General features: G+C 48.4%; 17 non-coding genes and 2 pseudogenes across 17 annotated transcripts; 10 read left to right on the forward strand and 9 right to left on the reverse strand.

Annotated features, from left to right (window-relative positions):
- The first annotated feature begins 369 nt into the window (after window positions 1-369).
- LOC132957377 (U2 spliceosomal RNA) lies at window positions 370-560 on the forward strand. Its single transcript, XR_009666581.1, has one exon. It is a non-coding gene; the product is annotated as a U2 spliceosomal RNA (small nuclear RNA).
- A 573-nt stretch (window positions 561-1133) lies between these two features.
- Window positions 1134-1297, forward strand: LOC132957212 (U1 spliceosomal RNA). Its single transcript, XR_009666427.1, has one exon. It is a non-coding gene; the product is annotated as a U1 spliceosomal RNA (small nuclear RNA).
- A 493-nt stretch (window positions 1298-1790) lies between these two features.
- Window positions 1791-1981, forward strand: LOC132956930 (U2 spliceosomal RNA). The gene has a single exon (XR_009666183.1). It is a non-coding gene; the product is annotated as a U2 spliceosomal RNA (small nuclear RNA).
- Window positions 1982-2544: 563 nt separating this feature from the next.
- Window positions 2545-2708, forward strand: LOC132957253 (U1 spliceosomal RNA). The gene has a single exon (XR_009666465.1). It is a non-coding gene; the product is annotated as a U1 spliceosomal RNA (small nuclear RNA).
- Window positions 2709-3201: 493 nt separating this feature from the next.
- On the forward strand, window positions 3202-3297 carry LOC132956983 (U2 spliceosomal RNA; annotated as a pseudogene).
- A 2939-nt stretch (window positions 3298-6236) lies between these two features.
- On the forward strand, window positions 6237-6433 carry LOC132956952 (U2 spliceosomal RNA). The gene has a single exon (XR_009666198.1). It is a non-coding gene; the product is annotated as a U2 spliceosomal RNA (small nuclear RNA).
- Window positions 6434-7002: 569 nt separating this feature from the next.
- LOC132957445 (U1 spliceosomal RNA) lies at window positions 7003-7166 on the forward strand. The gene has a single exon (XR_009666649.1). It is a non-coding gene; the product is annotated as a U1 spliceosomal RNA (small nuclear RNA).
- A 492-nt stretch (window positions 7167-7658) lies between these two features.
- On the forward strand, window positions 7659-7849 carry LOC132957378 (U2 spliceosomal RNA). Its single transcript, XR_009666582.1, has one exon. It is a non-coding gene; the product is annotated as a U2 spliceosomal RNA (small nuclear RNA).
- A 563-nt stretch (window positions 7850-8412) lies between these two features.
- On the forward strand, window positions 8413-8576 carry LOC132956891 (U1 spliceosomal RNA). The gene has a single exon (XR_009666144.1). It is a non-coding gene; the product is annotated as a U1 spliceosomal RNA (small nuclear RNA).
- Window positions 8577-9060: 484 nt separating this feature from the next.
- On the forward strand, window positions 9061-9179 carry LOC132956953 (U2 spliceosomal RNA; annotated as a pseudogene).
- Window positions 9123-9279, reverse strand: LOC132957282 (U1 spliceosomal RNA). Its single transcript, XR_009666492.1, has one exon. It is a non-coding gene; the product is annotated as a U1 spliceosomal RNA (small nuclear RNA).
- Window positions 9280-9856: 577 nt separating this feature from the next.
- Window positions 9857-10047, reverse strand: LOC132956836 (U2 spliceosomal RNA). Its single transcript, XR_009666091.1, has one exon. It is a non-coding gene; the product is annotated as a U2 spliceosomal RNA (small nuclear RNA).
- Window positions 10048-10540: 493 nt separating this feature from the next.
- On the reverse strand, window positions 10541-10704 carry LOC132957003 (U1 spliceosomal RNA). Its single transcript, XR_009666227.1, has one exon. It is a non-coding gene; the product is annotated as a U1 spliceosomal RNA (small nuclear RNA).
- Window positions 10705-11273: 569 nt separating this feature from the next.
- LOC132956841 (U2 spliceosomal RNA) lies at window positions 11274-11464 on the reverse strand. The gene has a single exon (XR_009666096.1). It is a non-coding gene; the product is annotated as a U2 spliceosomal RNA (small nuclear RNA).
- A 492-nt stretch (window positions 11465-11956) lies between these two features.
- LOC132957213 (U1 spliceosomal RNA) lies at window positions 11957-12120 on the reverse strand. Its single transcript, XR_009666428.1, has one exon. It is a non-coding gene; the product is annotated as a U1 spliceosomal RNA (small nuclear RNA).
- A 587-nt stretch (window positions 12121-12707) lies between these two features.
- On the reverse strand, window positions 12708-12898 carry LOC132957379 (U2 spliceosomal RNA). The gene has a single exon (XR_009666583.1). It is a non-coding gene; the product is annotated as a U2 spliceosomal RNA (small nuclear RNA).
- A 493-nt stretch (window positions 12899-13391) lies between these two features.
- On the reverse strand, window positions 13392-13555 carry LOC132957005 (U1 spliceosomal RNA). The gene has a single exon (XR_009666228.1). It is a non-coding gene; the product is annotated as a U1 spliceosomal RNA (small nuclear RNA).
- A 585-nt stretch (window positions 13556-14140) lies between these two features.
- On the reverse strand, window positions 14141-14331 carry LOC132957380 (U2 spliceosomal RNA). The gene has a single exon (XR_009666584.1). It is a non-coding gene; the product is annotated as a U2 spliceosomal RNA (small nuclear RNA).
- A 493-nt stretch (window positions 14332-14824) lies between these two features.
- On the reverse strand, window positions 14825-14988 carry LOC132957006 (U1 spliceosomal RNA). The gene has a single exon (XR_009666229.1). It is a non-coding gene; the product is annotated as a U1 spliceosomal RNA (small nuclear RNA).
- Between the last annotated feature and the right edge of the window lie 504 nt (window positions 14989-15492).

Raw genomic sequence — 15492 nt, forward strand, 5'->3', positions numbered from 1 at the left:
CGCTAGTGCTAGATCACAATATCGCTCGTCAATCAACTTTGTTTCAGATTCAGCAGCCCTTGCTCTGATCAATGTGAAATCCCAGTCACGGCACATCTGCCTTACAGAACGGCTGTGGGCCAATAAAAGGCCCCAATCTTCTCCTGTCTTCTGGTTCACTTCAGTCTGCTGCAGATAAATCTGGTGGTTGAGGGTTTGAAGTCATTTTTCAGAGCTTGACGTAAGGCATGTGTCTTAAAGGTGCTTCGATCAAAGGGTTTGCTCTTCCGTTTTTAGTGATCGTCACTGAAAAGCAACGCTCGCTTGCCGGGGCCATGGGCGAGGAGGACTGTATGGGGAATGTGATGCCGGCCTTAGCCTATCAGGGGCATCGCTTCTCGGCCTTTTGGCTAAGATCAAGTGTAGTATCTGTTCTTATCAGTTTAATATCTGATACGTCCCCTACCCGGGGACCATATATTAAATTGATTTTTGGACTTGGGAGATGGAACAGGGGCTTGCTCCGTCCACTCCACGCATCGACCCGGTATTGCAGTACCTCCGGGAACGGTGCACCCTCCTCTCTTCAGTGTTTAAAATAATCCTTTCTTTCCGCTGCGTTTAAGAGAAATGTGTGTGTGAGTCTGGCCTGGCTTTGTCACTGCGTTGACATGCTGCCGGGACTCAAGCTTTTTGAAATGAACTGGAATTTTAGTCAGGTTGGGGGTTATTTGTGTGCCAGTTCCCCCATTTGCCACTCTGTGTATGCTATTGCTGTAGTAGCACACAGACACACAATAACATATCAACAGTTATTGTTGCAAAGTGTTTCTGGCCTAGCTGCTGCTTCGACTGTTCTTTTGTTGGCGGTACAAAAACACACACACACACACACACACTGGCGGTAGCTATCGGTCGGCTTTGATGTGGAAGTGTGGCACTTCCTGTTAGAATGGTGAGCCTTATTTCTCCACTTGAATGTAGAGAGACAAGCCCTACCGGGCCTCAACACAAAACTTTCCTCTGTGTGGAGGACAAGTAGAAGGGACACCCAGTGCAGAAAACTCTGATTTTGGTGGTTTGCATGTTGTTGGGACCGTCAGTGAGGGCGATGGTCCTGTGAAGGACTCCTTTTGCCCTGAGCCGTACAACTCATACTTACCTGGCAGGGGAGATACCATGATCAAGAAGGTGGTTCACCCATGGCGAGGCCTGGCCATTGCACTCCGGCGGGGCTGACCTATGCGAATTCCCCAAATGTGGGAATCTCAACTGCATAATTTGTGGTAGTGGGGGACTGCGTTCGCGCTCTCCCCTGATGGATTGTCAAAAGTAATAAGGGGGAAACAGATAGGGACACGCTGCCTTCCAACCTGGCTGTAGCGACAGACAGACGACAAGAATTTCAAAGGTGGCTTAAAGCTATGCACAGCCAGTTTCTTTGCTAGTGCTAGATCACAATATCGTTCGTCAATCAACTTTGTTTCAGATTCAGCAGCCCTTGCTCTGATCAATGTGAAATCCCAGTCACGGCACATCTGCCTTACAGAACGGCTGTGGGCCAATAAAAGGCCCCAATCTTCTCCTGTCTTCTGGTTCACTTCAGTCTGCTGCAGATAAATCTGGTGGTTGAGGGTTTGAAGTCATTTTTCAGAGCTTGACGTAAGGCATGTGTCTTAAAGGTGCTTCGATCAAAGGGTTTGCTCTTCCGTTTTTAGCGATCGTCACTGAAAAGCAACGCTCGCTTGCCGGGGCCATGGGCGAGGAGGACTGTATGGGGAATGTGATGCCAGCCTTAGCCTATCAGGGGCATCGCTTCTCGGCCTTTTGGCTAAGATCAAGTGTAGTATCTGTTCTTATCAGTTTAATATCTGATACGTCCCCTACCCGGGGACCATATATTAAATTGATTTTTGGACTTGAGAGATGGAACAGGGGCTTGCTCCGTCCACTCCACGCATCGACCCGGTATTGCAGTACCTCCGGGAACGGTGCACCCTCCTCTCTTCAGTGTTTAAAATAATCCTTTCTTTCTGCTGCGTTTAAGAGAAATGTGTGTGTGAGTCTGGCCTGGCTTTGTCACTGCGTTGACATGCTGCCGGGACTCAAGCTTTTTGAAATGAACTGGAATTTTAGTCAGGTTGGGGGTTATTTGTGTGCCAGTTCCCCCATTTGCCACTCTGTGTATGCTATTGCTGTAGTAGCACACAGACACACAATAACATATCAACAGTTATTGTTGCAAAGTGTTTCTGGCCTAGCTGCTGCTTCGACTGTTCTTTTGTTGGCGGTAAAAAAACACACACACACTGGCGGTAGCTATCGGTCGGCTTTGATGTGGAAGTGTGGCACTTCCTGTTAGAATGGTGAGCCTTATTTCTCCACTTGAATGTAGAAAGACAAGCCCTACCGGGCCTCAACACAAAACTTTCCTCTGTGTTGAGGACAAGTAGAAGGGACACCCAGTGCAGAAAACTCTGATTTCGGTGGTTTGCATGTTGTTGGGACCGTCAGTGAGGGCGATGGTCCTGTGAAGGAGTCCTTTTGCCCTGAGCCGTACAACTCATACTTACCTGGCAGGGGAGATACCATGATCAAGAAGGTGGTTCACCCATGGCGAGGCCTGGCCATTGCACTCCGGCGGGGCTGACCTATGCGAATTCCCCAAATGTGGGAATCTCGACTGCATAATTTGTGGTAGTGGAGGACTGCGTTCGCGCTCTCCCCTGATGGATTGTCAAAAGTATTAAGGGGGAAACAGATAGGGAGACGCTGCCTTCCAACCTGGCTGTAGTGACAGACAGACGACAAAAATTTCAAAGGTGGCTTAAAGCTATGCACAGCCAGTTTCTTCGCTAGTGCTAGATCACAATATCGCTCGTCAATCAACTTTGTTTCAGATTCAGCAGCCCTTGCTCTGATCAATGTGAAATCCCAGTCACGGCACATCTGCCTTACAGAACGGCTGTGGGCCAATAAAAGGCCCCAATCTTCTCCTGTCTTCTGGTTCACTTCAGTCTGCTGCAGATAAATCTGGTGGTTGAGGGTTTGAAGTCATTTTTCAGAGCTTGACGTAAGGCATGTGTCTTAAAGGTGCTTCGATCAAAGGGTTTGCTCTTCCGTTTTTAGCGATCGTCACTGAAAAGCAACGCTCGCTTGCCGGGGCCATGGGCGAGGAGGACTGTATGGGGAATGTGATGCCGGCCTTAGCCTATCAGGGGCATCGCTTCTCGGCCTTTTGGCTAAGATCAAGTGTAGTATCTGTTCTTATCAGATGCTGTTTCGATCTTACCTATAAGACCCTGACTGCGATCGCCTCCTGCGCTGTCTGAGCCTGTGCCTGTCTGTGGCACTGGTTTTGGCAGTACTGGGAGGATAGTGTTTGTCTTCTGTGAAGTCAATTTCAACTTCCACATAGTTGAGGTAGCTCCATAGAAGACCATATTGTTCGAGCGAGCCTCCTCCTCTGGTGGCTAAACTGGTTCCTGACATCCAAGGTAAGTTTGGTCACTTTTTCTCTAGTTTTAAACTTTTGTAGGTATTGTTTTTTAGCTATTTATTCACTGTTTTAGTTGATTTTAGTGTTTTAGCCTGTGGTGCCTCCACCATGTCGGCTGCTAGTGCCGGCATGCGGAGGCACCACAGTGTCCGTTTTGCTTTCAAAGTAGTTGATGATGTGCCATTATGGATGTCGAGGCTGGATTTTTCAAGAAAACTACTTCAAAAAGCCTTAAACTTTACCCCAGACGACCTGAATTGTATCCTCACTTTACCACAAGGCAAAGGCTTTGATGTAAGCTTTCGCTCAGCAATCCTGCTTAGAGAATTTTGGACACGTTTTGAAAATGCAAGAGCCCAGTTTCCTGTGTTTAACGTTGAGAAACTGACTGACAATGCCTCCAAAACGGTCATTGTCAGGATGTTCAATGAAATGGTGAATGCAGATGACATATGTATGTGGCTGGGAAGACATTGCACGGTCAAAGGCCAGGCTATGAAGGTGAGAGATGAGGATGGTATCTGGAACTGTTCCTGGAGGGTTCCTGTCCAGCAATGGCAGGACCCTCAGGGCTTCCAGGGCCTGAAACATCTGCCATCCATGATAGTTTTGGGACACAACCGTGGTTACATTCATTATCAAGGCCAGCCCAAGCTCTGCCGCAAGTGCGGTGAGCAAGGACACCTTGCAGAAGCGTGTAAGCAGATTATTTGTGGAAAGTGTAGAGAGATTGGTCATACTTTCGAGGAATGCACCAATGGCAGAAAGTGTAATCTTTGTGGAGACAGCAACCATCTCTTCAGAGATTGCCCGAAATCTTTTGCCAACAAAGTTAAGGCAGCAAAGAAGGTCGGAAATGAAAAAGAAAATGGCGGACAGAATGCAATGGTTAACGAGCTATTTGGAGAGCCTGAGCCAGAAAATTCAAATCTCCCTCCAAATCCTGTGACTGGAGGAGAGGAGTCAGGTGAGGAGGGAGAGGGAGAGGGGGAGGGGCCTGCAGCAACTGCCCCTCAAGTGGAGAGTATGGAGGAGGAGGGGGGGGGTGCAGTGCAGGCAGAGGGCGGAACTAGCTCTGGCTCTTCTTGCTCTGGGAGTGAGAGTGAGAGTGAGGAAGTGCCCCTCCCCCTGGCCCAGCAGGCTAAGAGGCCATTATCAGAATTGTCTCCGGAGTCTCCAGTAGTCTTGGAGAAGAGGGGAAGAGCTGGGAACTTCTCAGACAGTTCATCTGTGGAGGAGCCCAGAGTCTTCCCCTCCGATTCCCCCAATGAGGCCTCCTTTTTAAACATAGCTCTGCAATCAACCCCGAAGGACTCGATGTTTAACAAAAGACTGCGTGAAAGGCCACCCCCTAGAGTCCGGAAGGGAAATGGAGCTCAACACCCTTACACTTCTCCAGTAAGAGTGAAGGAAGAGCTCCATTCACAAGAAATGTAACACCTGGTTCTTTTCAAGTGTTTTTAAAATGCTTTGTCTGTTGGTTTTAAAACATACTTATGACTTTCACCCTCTCAACTTTCCTTTTGAGAAGTGTGACGTTGAAAGTTAGAGCTCATGTGGTTTCATCTCATCTTAACCTTTTTTGTCAGATGTGTTTTTAAAACAGGAAGGATACCCGCTGTTTTTAACACACCAGTATTATTTGAAGGACGTGAAGGGCAGCACGCTAGTGGGAAACAGTAAAAGCATCCTTTTAACACACTTGACTTTTATCAGCTCACCAACAGAGTTTTCTTTTAACCTGACCATTTTAAGACACCTTGGTTTCAAACAAGAGTTGTATTTTTTAATTAACATTGTTCTCTCCTATTGTTGTGCAGGAGCGAGTACCAGTGAGTCCAGCGCGCAGGATTGCACTAGGCAAAGCCACCACTCTTTGGCGCAACGTGAACCACCTGCTCTGCCAAACAGACTCCGGGACCTGTCAGCAATGGTGGCTCATGAGATCCTCCCAGTCAGGTCCGTAATGCACTCCCGGAGCTCAAAAACTCGCTGCCGACCAGGTTGTGGCGTCCCTGAGCTCGGCAAGGTATCGCTCTGGGAGTGCAGCGCTGCATTAGAACAGTGGGCACTAGCCGGCTCTTTACTAATTCCCGTGCTTGCCAGCAAGGGAGGTCCCACCAGCGTAGCTGGTCTTTCACACAAGCCGCCCCCAAAAGACGCCACCCAGACCTCCACAAACTTTCTGGCAAGGAAGCACAAGCAGATCCCCCCCCGTGGCTGTGATCCATACGGCAGCAGTGACGGCCAGAAAGACTGTCACTGCAGGCGGTGGGCCCAGGACACAGTCACAAAGAAACATCGCCTCTGTGTCCATTCGGATGAAGGAGCCGGAGCCCCACAGGAAAAGTTCAAAGCAGCGGCGGCCTGACTCTCCGGGAGAGGCAGGTGGGAAGGAGCAGCAGGGTGAGGGTCTCCTCTGAGCACAAAGACAGGATCCCGAGAGACCACATCTCTTTGGGAGAGCAGACTGAGTTTTTCTTGGTAAGGGCTCACTGCGCTCCTGAACAACAATGAACTTTTGAGGAGAATCTTTTCCAGCTTCGCTCCAGAATTTAAAAAAAAAAAAAAAATTTTGGCATGAGTAAATATCGACACAACAATAAAACTTTCAAACAACCCTGTAAACAATTAAACAAATGCATCTATTTATCATTTTAATGCATAGTGTAAACACAACTTGTTTAATTGCAAAAAATGTTTATTTATTCAAGATGTGATTTTAAAAGTATAATATCTTGTATAAAAGATTCTTGAAATTGTTTTTGTGACAATAAAACTTTACGAAAAAAAAAAAAAAAATCTGTTCTTATCAGTTTAATATCTGATACGTCCCCTACCCGGGGACCATATATTAAATTGATTTTTGGACTTGGGAGATGGAACAGGGGCTTGCTCCGTCCACTCCACGCATCGACCCGGAATTGCAGTACCTCCGGGAACGGTGCACCCTCCTCTCTTCAGTGTTTAAAATAATCCTTTCTTTCCGCTGCGTTTAAGAGAAATGTGTGTGTGAGTCTGGCCTGGCTTTGTCACTGCGTTGACATGCTGCCGGGACTCAAGCTTTTTGAAATGAACTGGAATTTTAGTCAGGTTGGGGGTTATTTGTGTGCCAGTTCCCCCATTTGCCACTCTGTGTATGCTATTGCTGTAGTAGCACACAGACACACAATAACATATCAACAGTTATTGTTGCAAAGTGTTTCTGGCCTAGCTGCTGCTTCGACTGTTCTTTTGTTGGCGGTAAAAAAACACACACACACACACACTGGCGGTAGCTATCGGTCGGCTTTGATGTGGAAGTGTGGCACTTCCTGTTAGAATGGTGAGCCTTATTTCTCCACTTGAATGTAGAAAGACAAGCCCTACCGGGCCTCAACACAAAACTTTCCTCTGTGTTGAGGACAAGTAGAAGGGACACCCAGTGCAGAAAACTCTGATTTTGGTGGTTTGCATGTTGTTGGGACCGTCAGTGAGGGCGATGGTCCTGTGAAGGACTCCTTTTGCCCTGAGCCGTACAACTCATACTTACCTGGCAGGGGAGATACCATGATCAAGAAGGTGGTTCACCCATGGCGAGGCTTGGCCATTGCACTCCGGCGGGGCTGACCTATGCGAATTCCCCAAATGTGGGAATCTCGACTGCATAATTTGTGGTAGTGGGGGACTGCGTTCGCGCTCTCCCCTGATGGATTGTCAAAAGTAATAAGGGGGAAACAGATAGGGACACGCTGCCTTCCAACCTGGCTGTAGCGACAGACAGACGACAAGAATTTCAAAGGTGGCTTAAAGCTATGCACAGCCAGTTTCTTTGCTAGTGCTAGATCACAATATCGCTCGTCAATCAACTTTGTTTCAGATTCAGCAGCCCTTGCTCTGATCAATGTGAAATCCCAGTCACGGCACATCTGCCTTACAGAACGGCTGTGGGCCAATAAAAGGCCCCAATCTTCTCCTGTCTTTTGGTTCACTTCAGTCTGCTGCAGATAAATCTGGTGGTTGAGGGTTTGAAGTCATTTTTCAGAGCTTGACGTAAGGCATGTGTCTTAAAGGTGCTTCGATCAAAGGGTTTGCTCTTCCGTTTTACCGATCGTCACTGAAAAGCAACGCTCGCTTACCGGGGCCATGGGCGAGGAGGACTGTATGGGGAATGTGATGCCGGCCTTAGACTGTCAGGGGCATCGCTTCTCGGCCTTTTGGCTAAGATCAAGTGTAGTATCTGTTCTTATCAGTTTAATATCTGATACGTCCCCTACCCGGGGACCATATATTAAATTGATTTTTGGACTTGGGAGATGGAACAGGGGCTTGCTCCGTCCACTCCACGCATCGACCCGGTATTGCAGTACCTCCGGGAACGGTGCACCCTCCTCTCTTCAGTGTTTAAAATAATCCTTTCTTTCCGCTGCGTTTAAGAGAAATGTGTGTGTGAGTCTGGCCTGGCTTTGTCACTGCGTTGACATGCTGCCGGGACTCAAGCTTTTTGAAATGAACTGGAATTTTAGTCAGGTTGGGGGTTATTTGTGTGCCAGTTCCCCCATTTGCCACTCTGTGTATGCTATTGCTGTAGTAGCACACAGACACACAATAACATATCAACAGTTATTGTTGCAAAGTGTTTCTGGCCTAGCTGCTGCTTCGACTGTTCTTTTGTTGGCGGTAAAAAAACACACACACACTGGCGGTAGCTATCGGTCGGCTTTGATGTGGAAGTGTGGCACTTCCTGTTAGAATGGTGAGCCTTATTTCTCCACTTGAATGTAGAAATACAAGCCCTACCGGGCCTCAACACAAAACTTTCCTCTGTGTTGAGGACAAGTAGAAGGGACACCCAGTGCAGAAAACTCTGATTTCGGAGGTTTGCATGTTGTTGGGACCGTCAGTGAGGGCGATGGTCCTGTGAAGGACTCCTTTTGCCCTGAGCCGTACAACTCATACTTACCTGGCAGGGGAGATACCATGATCAAGAAGGTGGTTCACCCATGGCGAGGCTTGGCCATTGCACTCCGGCGGGGCTGACCTATGCGAATTCCCCAAATGTGGGAATCTCGACTGCATAATTTGTGGTAGTGGGGGACTGCGTTCGCGCTCTCCCCTGATGGATTGTCAAAAGTAATAAGGGGGAAACAGATAGGGAGACGCTGCCTTCCAACCTGGCTGTAGCGACAGACAGACGACAAGAATTTCAAAGGTGGCTTAAAGCTATGCACAGCCAGTTTCTTTGCTAGTGCTAGATCACAATATCGCTCGTCAATCAACTTTGTTTCAGATTCAGCAGCCCTTGCTCTGATCAATGTGAAATCCCAGTCACGGCACATCTGCCTTACAGAACGGCTGTGGGCCAATAAAAGGCCCCAATCTTCTCCTGTCTTTTGGTTCACTTCAGTCTGCTGCAGATAAATCTGGTGGTTGAGGGTTTGAAGTCATTTTTCAGAGCTTGACGTAAGGCATGTGTCTTAAAGGTGCTTCGATTCGCTCTTCCGTTTTACCGATCGTCACTGAAAAGCAATGCTCGCTTGCCGGGGCCATGGGCGAGGAGGACTGTATGGGGAATGTGATGCCGGCCTTAGCCTATCAGGGGCATCGCTTCTCGGCCTTTTGGCTAAGATCAAGTGTAGTATCTGTTCTTATCAGTTTAATATCTGATACGTCCCCTACCCGGGGACCATATATTAAATTGATTTTTGGACTCCCACATTTGGGGAATTCGCATAGGTCAGCCCCGCCGGAGTGCAATGGCCAGGCCTCGCCATGGGTGAACCACCTTCTTGATCATGGTATCTCCCCTGCCAGGTAAGTATGAGTTGTACGGCTCAGGGCAAAAGGAGTCCTTCACAGGACCATCGCCCTCACTGACGGTCCCAACAACATGCAAACCACCGAAATCAGAGTTTTCTGCACTGGGTGTCCCTTCTACTTGTCCTCAACACAGAGGAAAGTTTTGTGTTGAGGCCCGGTAGGGCTTGTCTTTCTACATTCAAGTGGAGAAATAAGGCTCACCATTCTAACAGGAAGTGCCACACTTCCACATCAAAGCCGACCGATAGCTACCGCCAGTGTGTGTGTGTGTGTGTGTGTGTGTTTTTTTACCGCCAACAAAAGAACAGTCGAAGCAGCAGCTAGGCCAGAAACACTTTGCAACAATAACTGTTGATATGTTATTGTGTGTCTGTGTGCTACTACAGCAATAGCATACACAGAGTGGCAAATGGGGGAACTGGCACACAAATAACCCCCAACCTGACTAAAATTCCAGTTCATTTCAAAAAGCTTGAGTCCCGGCAGCATGTCAACGCAGTGACAAAGCCAGGCCAGACTCACACACACATTTCTCTTAAACGCAGCGGAAAGAAAGGATTATTTTAAACACTGAAGAGAGGAGGGTGCACCGTTCCCGGAGGTACTGCAATACCGGGTCGATGCGCGGAGTGGACGGAGCAAGCCCCTGTTCCATCTCCCAAGTCCAAAAATCAATTTAATATATGGTCCCCGGGTAGGGGACGTATCAGATATTAAACTGATAAGAACAGATACTACACTTGATCTTAGCCAAAAGGCCGAGAAGCGATGCCCCTGATAGGCTAAGGCCGGCATCACATTCCCCATACAGTCCTCCTCGCCCATGGCCCCGGCAAGCGAGCGTTGCTTTTCAGTGACGATCACTAAAAACGGAAGAGCAAACCCTTTGATCGAAGCACCTTTAAGACACATGCCTTACGTCAAGCTCTGAAAAATGACTTCAAACCCTCAACCACCAGATTTATCTGCAGCAGACTGAAGTGAACCAGAAGACAGGAGAAGATTGGGGCCTTTTATTGGCCCACAGCCGTTCTGTAAGGCAGATGTGCCGTGACTGGGATTTCACATTGATCAGAGCAAGGGCTGCTGAATCTGAAACAAATTTGATTGACGAGCGATATTGTGATCTAGCACTAGCAAAGAAACTGGCTGTGCATAGCTTTAAGCCACCTTTGAAATTCTTGTCGTCTGTCTGTCGCTACAGCCAGGTTGGAAGGCAGCGTCTCCCTATCTGTTTCCCCCTTATTACTTTTGACAATCCATCAGGGGAGAGCGCGAACGCAGTCCCCCACTACCACAAATTATGCAGTCGAGATTCCCACATTTGGGGAATTCGCATAGGTCAGCCCCGCCGGAGTGCAATGGCCAGGCCTCGCCATGGGTGAACCACCTTCTTGATCATGGTATCTCCCCTGCCAGGTAAGTATGAGTTGTACGGCTCAGGGCAAAAGGAGTCCTTCACAGGACCATCGCCCTCACTGACGGTCCCAACAACATGCAAACCACCGAAATCAGAGTTTTCTGCACTGGGTGTCCCTTCTACTTGTCCTCAACACAGAGGAAAGTTTTGTGTTGAGGCCCGGTAGGGCTTGTCTTTCTACATTCAAGTGGAGAAATAAGGCTCACCATTCTAACAGGAAGTGCCACACTTCCACATCAAAGCCGACCGATAGCTACCGCCAGTGTGTGTGTGTGTGTGTTTTTTTACCGCCAACAAAAGAACAGTCGAAGCAGCAGCTAGGCCAGAAACACTTTGCAACAATAACTGTTGATATGTTATTGTGTGTCTGTGTGCTACTACAGCAATAGCATACACAGAGTGGCAAATGGGGGAACTGGCACACAAATAACCCCCAACCTGACTAAAATTCCAGTTCATTTCAAAAAGCTTGAGTCCCGGCAGCATGTCAACGCAGTGACAAAGCCAGGCCAGACTCACACACACATTTCTCTTAAACGCAGCGGAAAGAAAGGATTATTTTAAACACTGAAGAGAGGAGGGTGCACCGTTCCCGGAGGTACTGCAATACCGGGTCGATGCGTGGAGTGGACGGAGCAAGCCCCTGTTCCATCTCCCAAGTCCAAAAATCAATTTAATATATGGTCCCCGGGTAGGGGACGTATCAGATATCAAACTGATAAGAACAGATACTACACTTGATCTTAGCCAAAAGGCCGAGAAGCGATGCCCCTGATAGGCTAAGGCCGGCATCACATTCCCCATACAGTCCTCCTCGCCCATGGCCCCGGCAAGCGAGCGTTGCTTTTCAGTGACGATCGGTAAAACGGAAGAGCAAACCCTTTGATCGAAGCACCTTTAAGACACATGCCTTACGTCAAGCTCTGAAAAATGACTTCAAACCCTCAACCACCAGATTTATCTGCAGCAGACTGAAGTGAACCAAAAGACAGGAGAAGATTGGGGCCTTTTATTGGCCCACAGCCGTTCTGTAAGGCAGATGTGCCGTGACTGGGATTTCACATTGATCAGAGCAAGGGCTGCTGAATCTGAAACAAAGTTGATTGACGAACGATATTGTGATCTAGCACTAGCAAAGAAACTGGCTGTGCATAGCTTTAAGCCACCTTTGAAATTCTTGTCGTCTGTCTGTCGCTACAGCCAGGTTGGAAGGCAGCGTGTCCCTATCTGTTTCCCCCTTATTACTTTTGACAATCCATCAGGGGAGAGCGCGAACGCAGTCCCCCACTACCACAAATTATGCAGTTGAGATTCCCACATTTGGGGAATTCGCATAGGTCAGCCCCGCCGGAGTGCAATGGCCAGGCCTCGCCATGGGTGAACCACCTTCTTGATCATGGTATCTCCCCTGCCAGGTAAGTATGAGTTGTACGGCTCAGGGCAAAAGGAGTCCTTCACAGGACCATCGCCCTCACTGACGGTCCCAACAACATGCAAACCACCAAAATCAGAGTTTTCTGCACTGGGTGTCCCTTCTACTTGTCCTCCACACAGAGGAAAGTTTTGTGTTGAGGCCCGGTAGGGCTTGTCTCTCTACATTCAAGTGGAGAAATAAGGCTCACCATTCTAACAGGAAGTGCCACACTTCCACATCAAAGCCGACCGATAGCTACCGCCAGTGTGTGTGTGTGTGTGTGTGTGTGTGTGTGTGTGTTTTTTTACCGCCAACAAAAGAACAGTCGAAGCAGCAGCTAGGCCAGAAACACTTTGCAACAATAACTGTTGATATGTTATTGTGTGTCTGTGTGCTACTACAGCAATAGCATACACAGAGTGGCAAATGGGGGAACTGGCACACAAATAACCCCCAACCTGACTAAAATTCCAGTTCATTTCAAAAAGCTTGAGTCCCGGCAGCATGTCAACGCAGTGACAAAGCCAGGCCAGACTCACACACACATTTCTCTTAAACGCAGCGGAAAGAAAGGATTATTTTAAACACTGAAGAGAGGAGGGTGCACCGTTCCCGGAGGTACTGCAATACCGGGTCGATGCGTGGAGTGGACGGAGCAAGCCCCTGTTCCATCTCCCAAGTCCAAAAATCAATTTAATATATGGTCCCCGGGTAGGGGACGTATCAGATATTAAACTGATAAGAACAGATACTACACTTGATCTTAGCCAAAAGGCCGAGAAGCGATGCCCCTGACAGGCTAAGGCCGGCATCACATTCCCCATACAGTCCTCTTCGCCCATGGCCCCGGCAAGCGAGCGTTGCTTTTCAGTGACGATCACTAAAAACGGAAGAGCAAACCCTTTGATCGAAGCACCTTTAAGACACATGCCTTACGTCAAGCTCTGAAAAATGACTTCAAACCCTCAACCACCAGATATATCTGCAGCAGACTGAAGTGAACCAGAAGACAGGAGAAGATTGGGGCCTTTTATTGGCCCACAGCCGTTCTGTAAGGCAGATGTGCCGTGACTGGGATTTCACATTGATCAGAGCAAGGGCTGCTGAATCTGAAACAAATTTGATTGACGAGCGATATTGTGATCTAGCACTAGCAAAGAAACTGGCTGTGCATAGCTTTAAGCCACCTTTGAAATTCTTGTCGTCTGTCTGTCGCTACAGCCAGGTTGGAAGGCAGCGTCTCCCTATCTGTTTCCCCCTTATTACTTTTGACAATCCATCAGGGGAGAGCGCGAACGCAGTCCCCCACTACCACAAATTATGCAGTCGAGATTCCCACATTTGGGGAATTCGCATAGGTCAGCCCCGCCGGAGTGCAATGGCCAGGCCTCGCCATGGGTGAACCACCTTCTTGATCATGGTATCTCCCCTGCCAGGTAAGTATGAGTTGTACGGCTCAGGGCAAAAGGAGTCCTTCACAGGACCATCGCCCTCACTGACGGTCCCAACAACATGCAAACCACCAAAATCAGAGTTTTCTGCACTGGGTGTCCCTTCTACTTGTCCTCAACACAGAGGAAAGTTTTGTGTTGAGGCCCGGTAGGGCTTGTCTTTCTACATTCAAGTGGAGAAATAAGGCTCACCATTCTAACAGGAAGTGCCACACTTCCACATCAAAGCCGACCGATAGCTACCGCCAGTGTGTGTGTGTGTGTGTGTGTGTGTGTGTGTGTTTTTTTACCGCCAACAAAAGAACAGTCGAAGCAGCAGCTAGGCCAGAAACACTTTGCAACAATAACTGTTGATATGTTATTGTGTGTCTGTGTGCTACTACAGCAATAGCATACACAGAGTGGCAAATGGGGGAACTGGCACACAAATAACCCCCAACCTGACTAAAATTCCAGTTCATTTCAAAAAGCTTGAGTCCCGGCAGCATGTCAACGCAGTGACAAAGCCAGGCCAGACTCACACACACATTTCTCTTAAACGCAGCGGAAAGAAAGGATTATTTTAAACACTGAAGAGAGGAGGGTGCACCGTTCCCGGAGGTACTGCAATACCGGGTCGATGCGTGGAGTGGACGGAGCAAGCCCCTGTTCCATCTCCCAAGTCCAAAAATCAATTTAATATATGGTCCCCGGGTAGGGGACGTATCAGATATTAAACTGATAAGAACAGATACTACACTTGATCTTAGCCAAAAGGCCGAGAAGCGATGCCCCTGATAGGCTAAGGCCGGCATCACATTCCCCATACAGTCCTCCTCGCCCATGGCCCCGGCAAGCGAGCGTTGCTTTTCAGTGACGATCACTAAAAACGGAAGAGCAAACCCTTTGATCGAAGCACCTTTAAGACACATGCCTTACGTCAAGCTCTGAAAAATGACTTCAAACCCTCAACCACCAGATTTATCTGCAGCAGACTGAAGTGAACCAGAAGACAGGAGAAGATTGGGGCCTTTTATTGGCCCACAGCCGTTCTGTAAGGCAGATGTGCCGTGACTGGGATTTCACATTGATCAGAGCAAGGGCTGCTGAATCTGAAACAAATTTGATTGACGAGCGATATTGTGATCTAGCACTAGCAAAGAAACTGGCTGTGCATAGCTTTAAGCCACCTTTGAAATTCTTGTCGTCTGTCTGTCGCTACAGCCAGGTTGGAAGGCAGCGTCTCCCTATCTGTTTCCCCCTTATTACTTTTGACAATCCATCAGGGGAGAGCGCGAACGCAGTCCCCCACTACCACAAATTATGCAGTCGAGATTCCCACATTTGGGGAATTCGCATAGGTCAGCCCCGCCGGAGTGCAATGGCCAGGCCTCGCCATGGGTGAACCACCTTCTTGATCATGGTATCTCCCCTGCCAGGTAAGTATGAGTTGTACGGCTCAGGGCAAAAGGAGTCCTTCACAGGACCATCGCCCTCACTGACGGTCCCAACAACATGCAAACCACCGAAATCAGAGTTTTCTGCACTGGGTGTCCCTTCTACTTGTCCTCAACACAGAGGAAAGTTTTGTGTTGAGGCCCGGTAGGGCTTGTCTTTCTACATTCAAGTGGAGAAATAAGGCTCACCATTCTAACAGGAAGTGCCACACTTCCACATCAAAGCCGACCGATAGCTACCGCCAGTGTGTGTGTGTGTGTGTGTGTGTGTGTGTGTGTTTTTTTACCGCCAACAAAAGAACAGTCGAAGCAGCAGCTAGGCCAGAAACACTTTGCAACAATAACTGTTGATATGTTATTGTGTGTCTGTGTGCTACTACAGCAATAGCATACACAGAGTGGCAAATGGGGGAACTGGCACACAAATAACCCCCAACCTGACTAAAATTCCAGTTCATTTCAAAAAGCTTGAGTCCCGGCAGCATGTCAACGCA

Source organism: Labrus mixtus, chromosome 22, assembly GCF_963584025.1.
Source record: "Labrus mixtus chromosome 22, fLabMix1.1, whole genome shotgun sequence".
Classification (NCBI taxonomy): Eukaryota; Metazoa; Chordata; class Actinopteri; order Labriformes; family Labridae; genus Labrus; species Labrus mixtus.